The following is a 19,040-nucleotide window of genomic DNA, read 5'->3' on the forward strand; positions in this document are numbered from 1 at the left end:
GGCAATCCTCCCACCTCAGCCTCCTGAGTAGCTGGGACTACAGGCATGCACCACCATGCCTGACTATTTTTTTTTTGGAGACGTAGTTTCACTCTTGTTGCTCAGGCTGGAGTGCAATGGCATGATCTCGGCTCACCACAACCTCCGCCTCCTGGGTTCAAGTGATTCTCCTGCCTCAGCCTCCCGAGTAGCTGGGAATACAGGCAGGCACCACCACATCCGGCTGATTTTTATGTATTTTTATTAGAGATGGGGTTTCTCCATGTTGGTCAGGCTAGCCTCGAACTCCCGACCTCAGGTGATCCATCCGCCTTGGCCTCCCAAAGTGTTGGGATTACAGGCGTGAGCCACCGCGCCCGGCCTATGCCTGACTAATTTTTGTATTTTTGTAGAGATGGGGTTTCACCATGTTGCTCAGGCTGATTTCGAACTCCTGGCCTCAAGCGATCCTCCCACCTTGGCCTTGCAAAGTGCTAGGCGTGAGCCACCGCACCCAGCCATTCATTAGATTAATGTATTAATAAAATAAAACTACTGTTGATTAGAAGAAATGAAAAAATCTGACACTTTCAAGTATTAACAGGGACATAGGCCAATGGGAACTAAAAATCACTGCTGAGTGGAGCAAAATTGTTAAAAATATATCCAGAAAACCATTTGTCATTATTTCAAATTTGAAGATGTCCATAACTTACCACTCAGCAACTGGAGCACTCACACCCCCATTCAGTAGGAGACAGGTACAAAAAATATTCTGGCAGCATTGTTTGTACTACCAAAAAAAAAAAAAAAAAAAAAAAAAAAAGAATCAACCATCAACAGAAGAATGGATAAATAGAATATATTTTGGTAGATTCATCTGATGTGGTTTACATGTGTTGTCCCCTACAAATCTCATGTTAAAATGTGATCTGCGATGCTGGAGGTAGGCCTAGTGGGAGATGTTTGGGTTATGAGGGTGGATCCCTCATGAATGGCTTGGTGCTGTCCTCATAGTAATGAGTTCTCACTCTATGTGTTCATGTGAGATCTGGTTGTTTAAAAGAGTCTAGCACCTCCTCCCTGTCTCTCCTGCTTGCTCTTGCCTCATGATATAGCAGCTCTCCCTTTGCCTTCTGACATAATATAAGTTTCCTGAGGCTTCACCTGAAGCAGATGCTGGTGCCAGGCTGCTTGGATAGCCTGCCTAACCATGAGCCAAATAAACTTCTTTTCTATATAAATTACCCAGTCAAAGGTATTCTTTTACGGCAATGCAAACAGACTAACACACAACTAATGGCATGCAATACAGTACTGAAAACAAATATGCTAAGGCAGTATGCATCAATGTATATAACAATTCTTAACAAATGAAATATTGAGTGAAAATGAAAGTTACGAACATGTATGTTTATTATGTTTGAAGCATGCACAAAACTAAACAATGTCTTGATTAGGAGTACATTCACATGCAATAAAACTATAAGGATAAGCAAAGAAATGATAGAAAAGAAATTACAGGAGAGTGACTAGTTAACTTCTGAGCAAGGGAGAGAAGATGTAATCAGGGAAAGATAAAGAAGAAGCTCCAATGTTATGCTTTATTTCCTAAAATAATAGGTTGTGGGTACATCTAGGTGTGTGTGTGCATCACATAAAGTAGAAAATCAAATCTCAGAAGAGGTTTTTTTTGTTGTTGTTGTTTTTGTTTTTTTTTTGAGACAGAGTCTTGCTCTGTCACTCTGTCCCATGTAGCTGGGATTATAAGGACATGCCACTGTGCCACCATGCCCGGCTAATTTTTGCATTCTTAGTAGAGATGGGGTTTCACCATGATGGCCAGGCTGGTCTCAAACTCCTGATTTCAAGTGATCCACCTGCCTCGGCCTCCCAAAGTGCTGGGATTATAAGTGTGAGCCACTGTGGCCGGCCTCAGAAGAGTTTTAGTGAAGTAAGGATGCTGGGAGAGGAATGAGTTAACAGGGAATTGGAGTTGTGTAGAAGTATAAAATGGAGAAGGGGGGAGTTAAAGAAAGACTTGACTTAAGGATTGTATCCAAAGTTGGCCATTTCTAAGATAGTGGCTCTATTTCTTTCCACTTGAATCCCACAAAAAGAAAATTGAGAAACATTACATATTTTCTCTTATTATTCTATATTAGGGGTTTCTACTCCTCAGGGCATAGAAACTAAAAGGGTGAAAACTATAATAAAGTAATTTCCTTTTTCCCTCTTTAAAGGGCGTGCTGAATTAGAAAGAGCACTGGGTTAAGAGTCAGGAACCCAATTTACTAGTTTTGCTCTGTTTTAATTAATCGTGTGACTTTGGGTAAATAATTTAGCCTAATTGAACCTCAGTTTCCTAAAAAGATGATTTCTAAAGCTTAGCTTTAAGTTCAGCTATTCCATGAGTTAGAGAGTCTCTCAACCAAAAAGCAAGTAGTCATGTACAGTCATCATTTTAATAAAGATATATTCTATTAATTTGGAAAAGCTGGAGACAGTATTAATTTTCCTCCCACAGTCTTAATGAAGAAACAAAGAAACTAATTTTCCATTACCATTCAAGAGGCAATCCACTCCTTCACAGATTGTGAAATTAATGTAACAGATCCAACCAACTGAACAATCTATGCATCCTTCTTCCCCTCTCCAATTCCAAGCCTTGGAACTGTATTTTACATTAAAAAGTTTAAAAGTTAACTAAAAATTAATGCAGTTTTAAGACGGCAGCTTACATATAATATAATGAAGTTAGAGCAAAATATCTGCAGTGTCCAGTATCTTTGTGTAAGTAACATTTATTATTACCTATGTCTGAAGCACAGCAGGTGTTGTGATCTTTACTAATTATAATTTCCCTAATTAAAATAACTTGTACCTACGATGCATGCTTTTCCTAAGTTATTCAGGATGGTAAGCAGATATTAAATCATTTATCTTTACAACGTATCAATGAAGCTAATAGGAGCAAGTATTGTTCTCATTATTTAAAGGAGAAGATTAAAAGTCAAGGATTAGGTCATGATCACACAGTAAATTCTTTGTCATGAACATTAAGACGAGAACCAAAGAAATGTATATATTCCTCCCCCATCCACCTTCCTTCCTATTTAGGTGCAATTCTCTGTTGTGTTTAACTCTTGTGGGATGCAGGGTCTGCCTTCCACTACTGAAACCAAAGAGGGGGGATGTTTCTTTTCCCTGGCTTGTGGCAGCAAGGGTAAGGGCACATTATCTAGGCTCCAGAATCTGGAAACTCCAACTCAGGGATTGACACAGATGCAGAAAGAATTTAGGAATTACTTGTAATGCTCAAGACAGCAAGTCTACAGTTCAGTCCTGTGTGTGACCCCTCTCCGCCCCCTAGCGTCCTAACCAGACTCTTCCTCTATTATTGTCTAGGTTGTGTCTCTTGCTACTCAGGCTCCTTTAGCTTCTGCCAGTTTCTGGATCTACTCCTCCATGCTTCTTATTTTGTGAGCTCACAATATACTTCCAATAAATTCTCTTCTGCTTATGTTAGCCAGAGCTGATTTCAGTTGCTTGCACACAAGAACACAGGTTCCCTTAACCTTACTTCTGTTGAAGGCATCATATTTTATCCCTAAATTGTCCTGGATGCTTATAATGTTTAAGTTTTGCATTACATTTAAATGTTTCTCTACCATATTAGTTGAAGTTTAGCTGCAAAATCATAATGAGCCTGTAAATGTGGCCTTTAGGAGAATGTTAAACACATATTTTTTACTGGGCCTAATTAATAAGGTTAAAATGGAATCCTATCTATTATATGTTGCAAGAAAAAGCAAGACACAAGACAGTATGTATAGAATGATTTCAATTTTATAGACCTATATGTGAATAGAAAAAAGTACTGGCAGAATAGATAATGAAAATATTAGTAGGAGTAATGTCTGAGTAGTAGGATTATAAATTAGAGTTCTGTGTGCTTTATTTGGCATTAAACAATTAACATATATTATTTTATAACTATGGAAAACCATAATAATTTAAAAGTTTGTTTCTTAGATAAACTTACGAAGGTAGAAAAATATTTCTTATCTTATAAAAGCAGGAAGAATAGTATTCATCACTTGGCTTCAACAATTACCAATTTATGGCCTTCTTTTTTTCTTTGAGACGGAGTCTCACTCTGTCTCCTAGACTGGAGTGCAGTGGCACAATCTCAGCTCGCTGCAACCTCTGCGTCCCAGGTTCGAGCGATTCTCCTGCCTTAGCCTCCTGAACAGCTGGGACTACAGGCACATGCCACCACACCTGGCTAATTTTTGTATTTTTAGTAAAGACTGGGTTTCACCATGTTGACCAGACTGGTCTCAAACTCCTGACCTCAAGTTATCCGCCCACCTCGGCCTCCCAAAGTTTTGGGATTACAGGTGTGAGCCACCGCGCCCAGCCCACATGGCCTATCTTGTTTTATCTGATGTGTTCCCTACTCCCCACTCATGCTAAATTATCAGCATAGAAAGACTTTTTTTCTTATAATTGGTTATTCCTTCTTTTCCGTATGTTATTTTCCCTTTTAGGAATTCTTATTCAATGACTTTTTCTTTCACACATCTATTCCTTATTACGATATTTTTTTTCCTTTATCCTTTCTTTAATTTGGTTAAATTTCTGAGTTTGCCTCCTGATCTACTAATTCTGCTTCCAACTTTGTTGTACACATGCTTTTAATTTTGGGAATCATGTTTTAAATCCAATCTTTTCTGTTCTCAAATTGTTTCATTTTTATAAATGTTTATTTTGTTCTCATAAATGCAATTTATTCTTGGATCTTATTGAGAAGAAGAATCAGAAAATTTTCAAAACTTTTCTCTAAACATGATTTTCTAGTGAATTTATTTTAGAGGGAGCCATTCTTCTGATTACTCTCGGTCAGGGTGGGCAAACTAAAGTTGCCTGTTTTTGTACTAAGTTTTATTGTAATACAGCCACAACCATTCATTTACATAGTACCTGTGGCTACTTTTGCACAATTCAGGCTACAGTAGTTGCTTTCTTGCTACAATGCAGGACGGAGTTGTGACAGAGGATGTATGGCAGGGGTGTCCAATCTTTTGGCTTCCCTGGGTCACACTGGAACAAGAAGAATTATCTTGGACCATACATAAAACACACTAACACTAACAATAGCTGCTGAGCTAAAAGAAAAGTTGCCAAAAAAAAAATCCCATAATGTCATAAGAAAGTTTATGAATTTGTGTTGGGCTGCATTCAAAGCTGTCCTGGGCCACATGCAGCCCACAAGCCATGGGTTGGACAAGCTTTATGTATGGCATGCAAAACCTAAATATTTACTATCTGGCCCTTTCTAGAAAAAATTTGCTGGCCTCATTTCTAGGTAGCTCTTACTCTTGAATTTCAGAATGTTTTCCATGGGTCTAGAGATTTTCCTTTATTTCCTTTCATTATCAGCAGGGGTTAGTGTTGCAGGCTTAAAGGGTGAGGGTTGTGATCAACTCAGTATACCACTGGAAGCTATATGAGTAAACAGCAAATTGTTTTCATAAATGCAGGATGTTGGCAAACTGACAAACTGCGTCCACTGCCCAGAAGGAATGCTGAGGGCAGTCACACCCAAAGTGCAGTGTTTCTTGTGATTAGGCATATTTGAAACCTGTTAGCAATAATGTGAACCTGTGATCAATCAAACAGCTGACCAATCGTTACCTCCTCCTCCCTGCTCTTTCTACCCAATAAATAGAAAGGGCTGTAGAAGCTCAGGGTGGCTGCTCTTGCTCACTAGAAGCAGGGAGCCCTCTTCTTCTTCCCTGGACCCCTTCTTTAAAACAGATTATTTTGTCTTAAGTTTTCATTTCTGCGTTCATCCTCCTTCACTCAGTCCCATAGTAGCAGTGGCAAACTGTGGCAGGTTAGTACCAGAATCAAACAGATGCTTTTTCAAATTCTGTCTGCCTGGGGCCCATGTTAGACCTATCAGATCAGAATTCTTAACTGTGCTGGCCTTTTTGCTCACATAATCCTGATTAAGAATTTTCTAACCATTTTGCCTTTAAGGCCAGCTCTGTGATTTGGACCTGGGGAGGCTAACCACCTGAAAAAAGTCTATTTGGAAGACTTTTCTCTTTCTTTTCTTTTCTCTTCTCTTCTTTTCTTTTTTTTTTTTGAGACAGGTCTTGCTCTGTCACCCAGGCTGCCAGGTTAGAGTGCAGTGGCATGATCTCAGCTCATTGCAACCTCCACCTCCTGGGTTCAAGCAATCCTCCCGCCTCAGCCTCCCCAGTAGCTGGGACTACAAGTGTGCACCACCTCGCCTGGCTAATTTTTATATTTTATGTAGAGATGGGGTTTCACCGTGTTGCCCAGGCTGGTCTTGAACTCCTGGGCTCAAGGGATCCCCCTACCTGCCTCAGCCTCCCAAAGTGCTGGGATTATAGGGGTGAGCTACCATGCCTGGGCAGTGACTAGCTTTTTTCTCCATGATTTTTCCTGTGTCTCCTTCGTGTCAACACAAATCAACAGGAATCTAAGTGTTATTTTAAGAGGTTTGGCTTTCACAAAAATAGCTACATTCAATAATGGAAATAAACTTGGATTTTTAACCTCCTTTAACTAGTTTTCTGCTTACAGCAAAGATTATACACATATTAGTCAGGAAGTTCACATAGGGCAATGTGAGTTAAACCCATTATTATCTTGGGTCAAATTAGTTTACTACTTCATAACAAGAAAAAAGGACTTTCCAAAAATGAGTCTTAGATCCTGCAAAGGCCACAAAATGAACCACAGATTTGGAATTAGCTATAGCTTGTTTAACTTTGGGAAAAGTATTTGAAATCTTTAGGCTTTAATTATTGGCACTGTAGTTTGAATTGAGAATTTTATTTCCTTCCGGCTCTAAAATTCTTTAACGCTATACTTGAGTATAGGCCTGTCACTGGTCAGCTCCAATTGAGTCTCCACAGAGAAGCACTTGGTGGCTCAGAGGGCTGGTCAGGAGCAGGGGTGAAAGGCATAAAGATGTGGAAATTAACTGAAAAATAATACCATAGCTTTTCCCAAGACTGGTCTAGGTCTCTCTTGCTATGTCTTGTGAAATTTCTAACTGACTTCATATGGATGTTTCAAGCCGCATTTGGCCAAAATATCAATTTGTATGGTAGATAAATCTGATCTGAAGGATTTTCTTCAGAAAATTACCTCAAGTTGGCTTTGTGTTTTATATTTTTGTTTAACTTAGACCCACATTTTGGATATAGTTTCTTACACTTGACTTGACTCACTGAACTCTATGAATAAAGGGGCTCAGCAAGCGTTTTAGTATATTTTATAGCAGTATAAGTTTTAAGAGCTCTTTCATCCTTTTCCTGCTTATGTGGAATGCTTATTAATGTCACAGGGATTTACTATGATTGAAATAAAGGGAGTCTGTGACCTTGGAAAGTTTGTAAGCAGTCTTTAGGTACATAAATGGTATTACTTGTTTATGAACATCAAATAAAAGTTCAAATAGCATTAACATGAAAAGCTAAAATAAGACGTGGAAGATATGTCTATATCATTAACTGAAGAGAATTGAAAGGGAAATTAAATTAATTATCTGGGTAACTGCCTCATTTTTTCACTCTTGAGGCTGGGACACTATTGTTAGAAACTCACTCTACTCGGGCTGAGTAATGGAAGAGCCTTCTTTGAGATATAAGGTTCTGTATGTTCGAATTAGTGTATCAATGATTGCAGAGATGGAACTACTTTCTGATGACTTTTTTCTGTTCTCTTAAGGTGGTTTGTCTCTGTACCCACTCCTTTATTCTGCAGTTTGAGTCAGGGAAAGAACAGGTAAGTGTTTAATCTATATTCTGAACTAATTTTGAAGGAAGAAGCAGGTGAAGGTTGGGCAGAAGATGAACATTCACTACATACTTTGGCATTAGTGGAGTCTCTTTTTAATGTAAATACTCAGTGAAGAATATTCCTACTTCGAATCAAAAGCATCCAAACAAGGCTTAAGTAAACCTTTGTTTTGAGGTTATAGACTAAATCTTTTTTGTTTGTTTTTACATTAAAGACTATCATAAAAAAATGGACGAAATCTTTAACCACAGTATGAAAATAAGAAGAAGGAAGAGAATATGGAAGGCTCAGGGCAACCCATTCACTATTTCTGGGAAAATACTTGTTTTATTGCACAAAGGAATAGTTCAGTATTTGAAACCATAGGCAAAAGGTAGGGTCAGTTGGCTATTAATGTGAAAATTGAGCTAACTCAAATCTCCTGGCCACCCCTAGTGTTTTAAGCACTCACTTTTAGTTCGTAAAGAAAACTCTTGACTATGAAAAGTTACTAGAAATTATCTCTTTGGCTGGCACCAGTGGCTCACACCTGTAATCCCAGCACCGTTGGAGGCTAAGGCAGGCAGATCACCTGAGCCCAGGAGTTCGAGACCTGCTTGGGTGAAACCCCGTATCTACTAGAAATACAAAAATTAGCGGAGCATTGTGGTGTGCGCCTGTAGTCCCAGCTACTCGGGAGGCTGAGGCAGGAGAATCACTTGATCTTGGGAGGCAGAGGTTGCAGTGAGCTGTAATTGTGTCACTGCACTCCAGTCTGGGCAACAGAGTGAGATAGTGTCTCAAAAAAAAAAAAAAAGAAATGATGTCTTCAATTTGACAAGAATACCAGGTTTAGGCTGGGTGTGGTGGCTCAAGCCTGTAATCCCAGTACTTTGGGAGGCCGAGGTGGGTGGATCACTTGAGGTCGGGAGTTTGAGACTAGCCTGGTCAACATGGTGAAACCCTGTTTCTACTAAAAATAAAAAAAAAATTAGGTGGGTGCTGTGGCATACGCCTGTAGTCTCAGCTATTCAGGGGGTTAAGGCAGAAGAATCGCTTGAACTTGGGATGGGGAGGTTGCAGTGAGCTGAGATTGTGCCACTGCACTCCAGCCTGGTGACAGAATGAGACTCTGTCTCAAAAACAAACAAACAAACAAACAAACAAAACACCAGGTTTAATAAATTACCCACAAAATGATTACATACTGCACTTTTAGATCATAATTTAGTTAAAGATATCCAGACATGATTAGCAGTCTAATCTTCAAATATAAAGAAAAATCTATAGCATTATGTCACATTATACGATCTAGGATAATTGATTAATGCATACTATTTCAGGCATGGCAATATAGGATAGCTGCCATTTCATGGCACTGTACAAAGTTCAAGATCTAGTCAATCTAAAGGTATAAAAATTCAATTTTATATGTTCCCTTATGGAATTGACTAAATAATTGAATCTTATGAACTAAATTGATAAGTGATTTGTTAATATTTAATAAAAGGTGCATGCTGTTTAGTACATTAGGCTATTAGTGAAGACAAACTAATATCAAAAATTATGGTAAATACTGGCCAGTTGCGGTGGCTCACGCCTGTAATCCCAGCACTTTGGGAGGTCAAGGCAAGTGGGTCACCTGAGGTCAGAAGTTTGAAAACACCCTGGCTAACATGGTGAAGCCCCGTGTCTACTAAAAATACAAAAATTAGCCAGATATGGTGGCACACATCTGTAATCCCAGCTATTCAGGAGGCTGAGGCAGAATCACTTGAACTGGGAGGAGGAGGTTGTAGTGAGCCGAGATCACACCACTGCACTCCAGCCTGGATGACAGAGCAAGACTCCATCTCAAAACAAAACAAAACAAACAAACAAACAAATAAACAAATCTTATGGTAAATACGATGGCTCAGGCCTGTAATCCCAGCACTTTGGGAGACCCAGGCTGGCAGATCACTTGAAGCCAGGAATTTGAGACCAGCCTGGCTATCATGGTGAAACTCTGTCTCTACTAAAAATCCAAAAAAAAAAAAAAAAGAAAAATTAGCTGGGTATGGTGGTGCACACCTGTGGTCTCAGCTACTTGGGAGGCTGAGGCATGAGAATCGCTTGAACCTGGGAGGCAGAGGCTGCAGTGACCTGAGATCATGCCACTGCACTCCAGCCTGGGCAACAGAGCAAGACTCTGTCTCAAAAAAAATTATGGTAAATAGTTTCAGAAAACAGGGATAATCTGAAGCTGTGATAGCCAGGTACAAGAGGTTCTCCTCCATAGCAGTAGTTATTAGTGAGTGGTTCACACACTTTAGTGTAATAATCACCGGGAATTGCTTGTTAGAACAATCTTTAAATTATGAGGTAGGATGAGTTTCTGTTAGGAAGAATTCTGTATACAGTATATGTAAGCCCATCAATTGCTTGTTGATGCTTGTAACTTGCTTTTATATTTTGGTATACAGCTTTTTCCTTGATCATCTATCACTTTACAGAAGTGTACAATCTTAGCAAAATGGTGTCATGTCATATTAACCAATATTCTCACAATTGGTAATGAAGACTCTGAGGGATGAGAAGATGATGACAACATTTTTGATTCACTAAGATTAAATTATGGTTGGTATGTTTTTATATTTTAAGAACATTTTCCTGTGTTTTTTGGTCATGCCTTCATGATATTAGTAACTTTTTATAAATAAAACTTTGAATTAATTAGATATTTCATATAGTAATAATACCAGAAAAAAAGAGAATGAGAGAACTATAAATGTTAGTGCAGCAGGCAGTCATCTATGAAGTATGATATCTGGAAGGACCTAATTGATAGAAAATATCTTTCTTATAGGCTGTTACTGTGACTGAAATTTGGCTATCAGAGATATTGATTTGCATATGATTAACAGATATTGAGTTTTCACTGTGTATCTAGTGCTTTACATTCATTGTCTCAACTGACTCTCATAATAATCCAATAATATATGTAATGTTTTATCTCTGATTTAAAGATGAATAATTTAAAGTCCTCTTCTCTATGTTCTCTTCCTGGGTGATCTAACCGCGTTCCATGGATTAAACACATTATGCTATTCACTTCCAAATTTGTATTTCCAGCTGAGACCCTTCTTTAAGCTTCAGACTCAACATTTCCAGTTGCCTTTTTGACTTTTCCATGTGGATGTCTCATAGATACCTTAAACTTCACATCTGCAAAAATAGAACCACTGATTTTTGTAGCAGATGCTATTGGTTGCCTACTTAACTCCATTTTCTCCTTCTTTGTTATTGGCAGAGTTATAATTTTGTTAGTGTTTTTTTTTTTTTTTTTTTTTTGAGATGGAGTCTCACTGTGTTTCCCAGGCTGGAGTGCAGTGGTGCGATCGCCGCTCACCACAACCTCTGCCTCCCAGGTTCAAGCGATTCTCCTGCCTCAGCCTCCCAAGTAGCTGGGACTACAGGTGTGTGCCACCATGACCTGCTAATTTCTGTATTTTTAGTAGAGACGGGGTTTCACTATATTGGCCAGGCTGGTCTCAAACTCCTCACCTCATGATCTGCCCGCCCACCTTGGCCTCCCAAAATGCTGGGATTACAGGCGTGAGCCACTGCGCCCAGCCAGTTAGGTTTTCTATACCCCTACCCACCATGTGGATTGGGGAAGATGGCTCTGTCTCCAGCTCTAGGAGTAACTCTTGATTTATATAAGCCAGCCATGGATATCCCATTCCTTTGTCAGTGATTGGTTTAAGATAGGCATGTGAATGAGTTTGAACCGATGAGATATGAGCAGATGTCTGCCGGGAAGTTTCTGGAAAGATTTTTCTCCCTTTTAAGTAGTCACTAGACTACCCAGCCTTCTTCTTCCTTTTCATGTTGTTGTATATGAATGTGATGCTCAGAACTAAAAGCAATCTCGCTGCCTGTGTGAGGATAGAGCCAACACTGGAGGAGGGCAAAACAAAGAGACTAAGGAATAGAGCAAGTGATTTCACAAACCACATCAGGAACCCTCCATCTCTTGACTTCCTATTATCTGAGACAATAACTTTATTGACAACTCAATTTAAGTTGAATATTTCTGTTATTTGCAGCCAAGGCATCCTGATAACAATTTTTTTGCCCCTAAAGTGTTGACTTTCCATCTCCATTTTATTAAATGGTTATACTATCTACCCAGGTGCTTAAGCAGGAACCCTAAGACTCATCACTTCACTGTTCTTCTCCTACTTCGTCCTAAATCCTTGACTAGGCCTGCAACTTGGAGGAGAGGAATAAGAGAGAGGGAAAGAAAAGTATACTATTACTCTGAAGTTTCCATCTTAATTAACTGAAAGGATGGTGCCATCATTAACATAAGTAAAGGGGTCCAGAAGAAGAATTAGTTGAGGGGGCCAAAAAGATAAATTTTATAAATATGTTGAGTTTGTTTCATTGCTTTTCATTAAATTTTGAATTAGAAGCTCAAAAGAAAACCTATTCTATTAGGAAAAAAGCAAAAGTCTTAAGGGTATGCCTAATCTCAATTTTATAATAAGAATAACTTTTAAAAATATATAGATGAAGTCTCACTGTGTTGCCCAGGCTGAAGTGCAGTGGCTTGATCATAGTCCACTGCAACCTTGAATTCAAGAATAATGTTTGACTTTTTCTCCCATGTACATTATATCTAAAATAAGGTTAAATAAAATAAATAAATAATAAGTTCACATAAAACCTCTCCCATGGTGTATGTAGTACGTCTTCTAGATAATTATTTGTAGTTGATTAATCCATCATACTAATATTGACCCTTAAAATTCAATAGCTAATTGACATGTTACTATATTATATACAAAGTAAAAAGCTAGAGTGAAAATTCAATACATACAGCAAATTTTAGAAAGATTTCAACTACAATTTGTGGTGCTACCAATTATTACATGAAAATTTTAATATGCAACTCTGACTATAAATATTTATCCATTAATATTTATTAAATGTATGTTATGTGCCAAGCGCTGTGCTGAGGTTACAGATACAAAGATGAATATGATACATTCTCTGCCCACAAGCATGGAAAGAAATAACTATAATGAAATATGGTAAGTGCTGTAACTATAACAAGTTATAAGCACTTGTTTTTACTATAGCATTTAATTAGGCTGCAGAAACCTATTCATTTACTTCGTGCATATAAGTTATTCTTTGATGTAGATATTATCTCCTGTTATTCTCTTAGGGAGTCACTGTGCTTATTCACAACATATTCTAACTAGCTGTAGGTCTAATAGTGTAGGATATGAAAACTGATTACAGAGAACCTAGTTTGGGAGACATGTAAATATGCTTACTCCCTTTACTACATCAAGTAAAAATGACATACTTTCACTCTGACAATTATGGTTAGGACTGGATTAAGACAGTCTGAGGCTTTAATCTATGTTAAGTGTAAAAATAATTCCAAATTGTAATAAAGATTCACATTCTATTCATTAAAAAAACCCACAGGCTGGGGGTGGGGGTTTATGCTCAGGAGTTCGAGATCAGGCTGGAAAATATGGCAAAACCCCGTCTATACAAATAAATACAAAAAATGGGGCCAGGCATGGTGGCTCATGCCTGTAATCCCAGCACTTTGGGAGGGTGAGGTGGGCAGATCAGTTGAGGTTGGGAGTTCGAGACTAGCCTGGCCAACATAGTGAAACCCCATTTCTACTAAAAATACAAAAATTAACTGAGCGTGGTGGCACAGGCCTGTAATCCCAGCTACTCGGGAAGCTGAGGCAGGAGAATCGCTTGAACCTGGGAGGCGGAGGTTGCAGTGAGCTGAGATTGTGCCACTGCATTCCAGCCTGGGTGACAGAGTGAAACTCTGTCTCAAAAAAAAAAAAAAAAAAAAGAAAAAAAAATTAGCCAGGTGTGGTGGTGCACTCCTGTGGTCCTAGCTACTTGTGGGGCTGAGGAGGGAGGATCGATTGAGACCAGGAGGTAAGGCTGTAGTGAGCCGAGATTGCACCACTGCACTCCAGCCTGGGTGACAAAATGAGACCCTGTCTCAACACCCCCCCCAAAACAAACAAACAAAAACCCAAAAAGCAAAAAACAAAGCAAAACCCCACAGACTTTGTAGTGAAAAAAAAAAGCGTTTAATTTGCCTATATGTACAGTTACATTAGATTAACTAAGAGGGGAAAATGGGGACAGAAAAAAGGGAAACAAGAGAGCATGTGGTAGAAAGAGGAAGAACTTACCATTACTTGTGCTTGGAGTTAGATGCCTGATTAGCCACTGAAAATATCTTTGTTTACTCATTCATGAATTCATTTAACCAATTTATACATACTGAGTTCCTAAAAATTGTAATGACAATAATAACGAATAATAAGGTGGGGCACAGTCGTTCATGCCTGTAATCCCAGCACTTTGGGAGGCCAAGGCAGGAGGATCACTTGAGCCCAGGAGTTTGAGACTAGCCTGAGCAACACAAGGAGACCCCTGTCTCTACAAACAAACAAAACAGCTGGGCATGGTGGTGTGCGCCTGTGGTCCCAGCTACTCAGAAGGCTGAGGTGGGGACCACTGGGGCCCAGAACCCCTGGGGCCCAGGAGGCTGAGGTTGCAATTAGCGGTGATTGTGCCACTGCACTCCAGCCTGGGTGGTGAGTGAGACCTCGTCTAAAATACTAATACTAATATAACAGCTCATACTTTTTGAATGCTTACTATCGGCCAAGCACAGTGCTGTGCACTTTGTGCACCTTATCTGTCATATTTGTATCTTAGAGGTAGGTACTACAGGTTGGGTGTCCTTTCTCCAAAATGCTTTGGTGTTTCAGATTTCAGGGTTTTTGGATTTTGAAATATTTGCACATACACAACGGGATATGTTGGGTTAGAGACCCAAATCTAAACACAAAATTCATTTATGTTTCCTATGCACCTTATGCATATAGCCTGATGGTGATTTTATATAATATTTTTAATAACTTTGTGCATGAAACAAAGTTTTAACAGCATGTGACATGACTTCTGTCATGTGAAGTCCAGTGTGGAATTTTCCACTTGTAGCATCATGTTGGTGCTCAAAAAGTTTCAGATTTTGGAACATTTAGGATTGCAGATTTTTGGGTTAGGGATGATCATACTGTATCATTAGTCCCATTTTACCAATGTGGATTTTGAGGCACAGAGAGGTCAAATGCCTTGCCCAATGTCCTGAGCTAGTAAATGAAAGAGTCAGGACTTGAACCAAGCCATTTGCTCTTAAGCACTGTGCTGTGTGCCATCTACTGTGCTAGCCATTGGGGATTTAAAAGTAAATATGACAAAGTCCCTGTCCTCAAAAAGTTCACAGTCTATTAGGAGAGAGAAAGTGTACACAGACAATTGCAAGGGCCTATGATAAATACTACAATAAAGATATGTAGAGTCGAGTGATTGCACCAAGCAGGGAATGATTAGTTCTACTTAGATGGGAGCGGAGAGTTGATGAAATTTCAAAGAGGTGACCTGTGAACTGGAATTTAAAGGATGACAAAGTGTTTTTAGATAGGCCTAGTGACAGTAAAGAGCATCCAGGTAGAGGAAGCAGCATGTACAAAGAAAGGTGAAGGGAACTGCTGGTTGTGGCAGAGTCAGGATATGCCAGGCAAGTGGAGGAAGATGTACAGAGTTCTAAACTTGTTTTTTGTTTTTTGAGACAAGGTCTCTCTCTGTCACCCAGGCTGGAGTGCAGTAGCGCAATCATAGCTCACTGCAGTCTCAAACTCCTGGGCTCAAGTGATCCTTCTGCCTCAGCCTCCAAAGCAACTGGGACTATAGATGTGTGCCACCATTCCTGGCTCATGGATACAGTTTCTAACTACTGATAGAAACAGTTAGGTTTCTTTAAATGTTCACATGTACCATGACTTGAAAGTGATATCCCCAAAGTGAAAATAATGGTTAAGTCCTTTAACTTTTTAAGTTGTTACTTTTTTTTTGGTTTGTTTTTTTGAGGCAGTCTCAGTCTGTCACCCAGGCTGGAGTGCAGTGGCGTGATCTTGGCTCACTGCAACCTCTGCCCCCTGGGTTCAAGTGATTCTTACGCCTCAGCCTCCTGAGCAGCTGGGATTACACAGGCACCTGCCACCATGCCCGGCTCATTTTTGTATTTTTCGTAGATTTGAGGTTTCTCTATGTTGGCTAGGCTGGTCTCAAATTCCCAACCTCAAGTGGTCCACTCACCTTGGCCTCCCAAAGTATTGGGATTACAGGCATGAGCCACCACAGCTGGCCGAAAAACCCCTTTATAAGGGCATCAAATCCTATTCTCCCCTCATGACTCAATCGTCTCCTAAAGGCCACACCTCATAACACACTTGCTTTGGAGATTAAGTTTCAACATGAATTGTGGACAGGACAAAAACGTTCAAACCATAGCACTGATCATTGGGGAAATTGCATGGAATTAGAAGGGCATTCAGAGGTGATTACATTCAACTCATTAGCCTCTCTACACCTTAGTTTTCTGATATGCAAAAAGTGCATAGTAATAGGATTGTTGTGGAGACTAAGATGAGATGATGTATGTAAAAATACTTAGCTCATTGTCTGGCACATAGTAAATTATCATAAATATTAGTTATTATTAGAGTATAGCTGTTATGGTTAGTAAATACCAAATTGAAAGGTCACGGTCCATTCATTCATTCATATGAATTTATTTGGCATTTACATGCCAGGCATTGTGCTAGATTCTGGTAAGCAAGTGAACAAAATTCATCTCTGTTTTCACGAAGCTGGTGTCCTAGGATAGAGTTAATAAATATACCAGACGAGATGGTGATTGTGCTACAGAGAATAAAACAAGGTGGGGTCAAAGTAGGGGATGTGCATGCATGTTACTATGGGGTAGTTAGGAATGCTCTCCCTAAAAAGGTGACATCTGGGCAAAGGCTTGGAGAAAGGGAAGGAGTAAAAAGAATTCCAGACAGATTTTTACTGGAAAACGTGGTTAAAAATTTGAGGGCGGGGGGCCGGGTGCGGTAGCTCATGCACGTAATCCCAGTACTTTGGGAGGCCGAGGCGGGCAGATCACCTGAGGTCAGGAGTTCGAGACCAGCCTGGCCAACATGGTGAAACCCCGTCTCTACTAAAAATACAAAAATTAGCCAGGCATGGTGGCAGGCGCCTGTAATCCCAGCTACTCGGGAGGCTGAGGCAGGAGAATCGCTTGAACCCGGGAGGCGGAGGTTGCAGTGAGCTGAGATCGTGCCATTGCACTCCAGCCTGGGGGACAAGAATGAGACTTTGTCTCAAAAAAAAAAAAAAAAAAAATTTGAGGGCAGGGACCACTTCTTTCACATTTTGGTAGCATGCAAAAACAATGTAGGCCTGAAACATATTACATTCTTATTGAATAACTATTCAACATAACATACTGAAACATATCATTAGTTAGGTGCTTAAAATAGGTGTGATTATCAGTATAATTAGAACTACAGTTTTTTTTTCTAATATTTCACTTTAAAAATTAAGCAACTTTTCTTTTTTTGTTGTTTTTTGACAGGGTTTTGCTCCATTGCCCAGGCTGGAGTGCAGTGGTGCAGTCTCGGGTCACTGCAGCCTTGACCTCCCAGGCTCAATCTATCCTCTTGCCTCAGCCTCCCAGGTAGCTGGGATTACAGCCGCACGCCACCATGCTCAGCTGATTTTTGTATTTTTGGGTAGAGACGGGGGTCTCACCATGTTGCCCAGGCTGGTATCGAACTCCTGACCTGAAGCAATCCTCCCACCTCAGCCTCCCAAATTGTTGGGGTTACAGGCATGAGCCAGTGAACCCTCACACCCAGCTAACATTTATTTTTTGAATTAATAACACATTCACATGAAGCAAACATCAAAAAGTATAAAAAGCTATTGAGTGAAGTCTCCCTCTCTCTCCTGTTCCCATCCACACACTTCCCATTGCTCCCCACAGGTAACACTTACTCGTTTTTCTTTCATCTTTCCAAAGACTTTTTCAAAAAAATGATTATATCGGGAGGCTGAGGCAGGAGAATGGCATAAACCCGGGAGGTGGAGCTTGCAGTGAGCCGAGATCGCGCCACTGCACTTCAGCCTGGGGGACAGAGCAAGACTCCGTCTCAAAAACAAAACAAAACAAAACAAAAACCCGAAAACAAACAAACAAAAACAAACAAGAATATATAAGCCAAGCCAATACATGTTGTACTTAAGGAAAAACATCAAATATCCAGGTATCTTTTCCGAAGCTTGTATTTAAAAATAAAATAAAATCAATCATATTTTGCCCCAGATGCTCAAGATTACTCACCTATCTTAGGCTAATGACTTTCAAGCCGGAAGTGCCCTAGGGCGGGAAAAGGTGAACCGGAAGGGCCAACAGGAGCTAGAGGCGCGCTTCGCTGAGGTAACTCGGAGCAGTCACAAGCGTGTAGTTGGGCTGTTTAGGAAGCAGCCCTAATCTTTTCATCCAGGGTCCACTTACGGGTTTGCCCTGCACCTCCAGCTGCCTAACCTACCCTTCCTTGCTCTGGTTGCCAAGGGGCTGCTTTGGCCTGGAGCCTCCTGACTGCTGGGCTGTGTCTAGAATCTTCCACGCTCCCGATCCAGGAGAAGCAGCCACCCTCAGGCCTCCATCTGGATCTCTGCTTGGGCAGGATTGAGACTGCGGGTGAGTCATGAGGGTCTCGTCTGTTCACCGTGGAGAAGCGCCTTCTGTACATGTGCCTTGCGTGGTGGTGGTTTTTGTTTTAAACCTCATATTTGCCTTATGAATGCATGCAATCATGTCGATTGTTCTTCTGAAAATTTTCAAACAACTCTGACCGCTCAGAGTTAGCAACATTTGGAACTGTTATTGGTGAATCTCGACTTTTTCTTTGGTGAACGTTACTTTTTGCAGAATGTTTTAAGTATAGTGCAAAAGTTCTAGCGCAGTTGCAGAAGTGTGTAAATTCCCAAGGACATTTCTCTCTTTTTTCTTCATTATGCTGGTAATTTTGCTTCTCCCAAACTGCCTTGCACGAGCAAATTTAAATGGAATCTCACTGGGAATGAAATGACTGCCCTGCTAATCCTGATAATGCTGAATTCTAGATATAAATTATTTGGTCGGGGCGGTGGCTCACATCTGTAGTACCAGCACTTTGGGAGGCCGAGGCGGGCGGATCACCTGAGGTCAGGAGTTTGAGACCAGCCTGGTCAACATGGTGAAACCCCGTCTCTACTAAAAATACAAAAATTAGCCGGGC

General features: G+C 40.1%; 1 protein-coding gene across 1 annotated transcript in view; it reads left to right on the plus strand.

The window, feature by feature from the left end:
• The first annotated feature begins 17,872 nt into the window (after nucleotides 1-17,872).
• The window catches only part of CCDC73 (coiled-coil domain containing 73), a 186,272-nt gene continuing 185,104 nt past the window's right edge, over nucleotides 17,873-19,040 (plus strand). Inside the window, exon 1 of the mRNA XM_054524520.2 lies at nucleotides 17,873-18,460. The gene's annotated coding sequence lies outside the window, so the exon portion shown is untranslated. The remainder of the gene's footprint in view (nucleotides 18,461-19,040) is intronic.

Source organism: Pongo abelii, chromosome 9 (assembly GCF_028885655.2).
Source record: "Pongo abelii isolate AG06213 chromosome 9, NHGRI_mPonAbe1-v2.0_pri, whole genome shotgun sequence".
NCBI lineage: Eukaryota > Metazoa > Chordata > Mammalia > Primates > Hominidae > Pongo > Pongo abelii.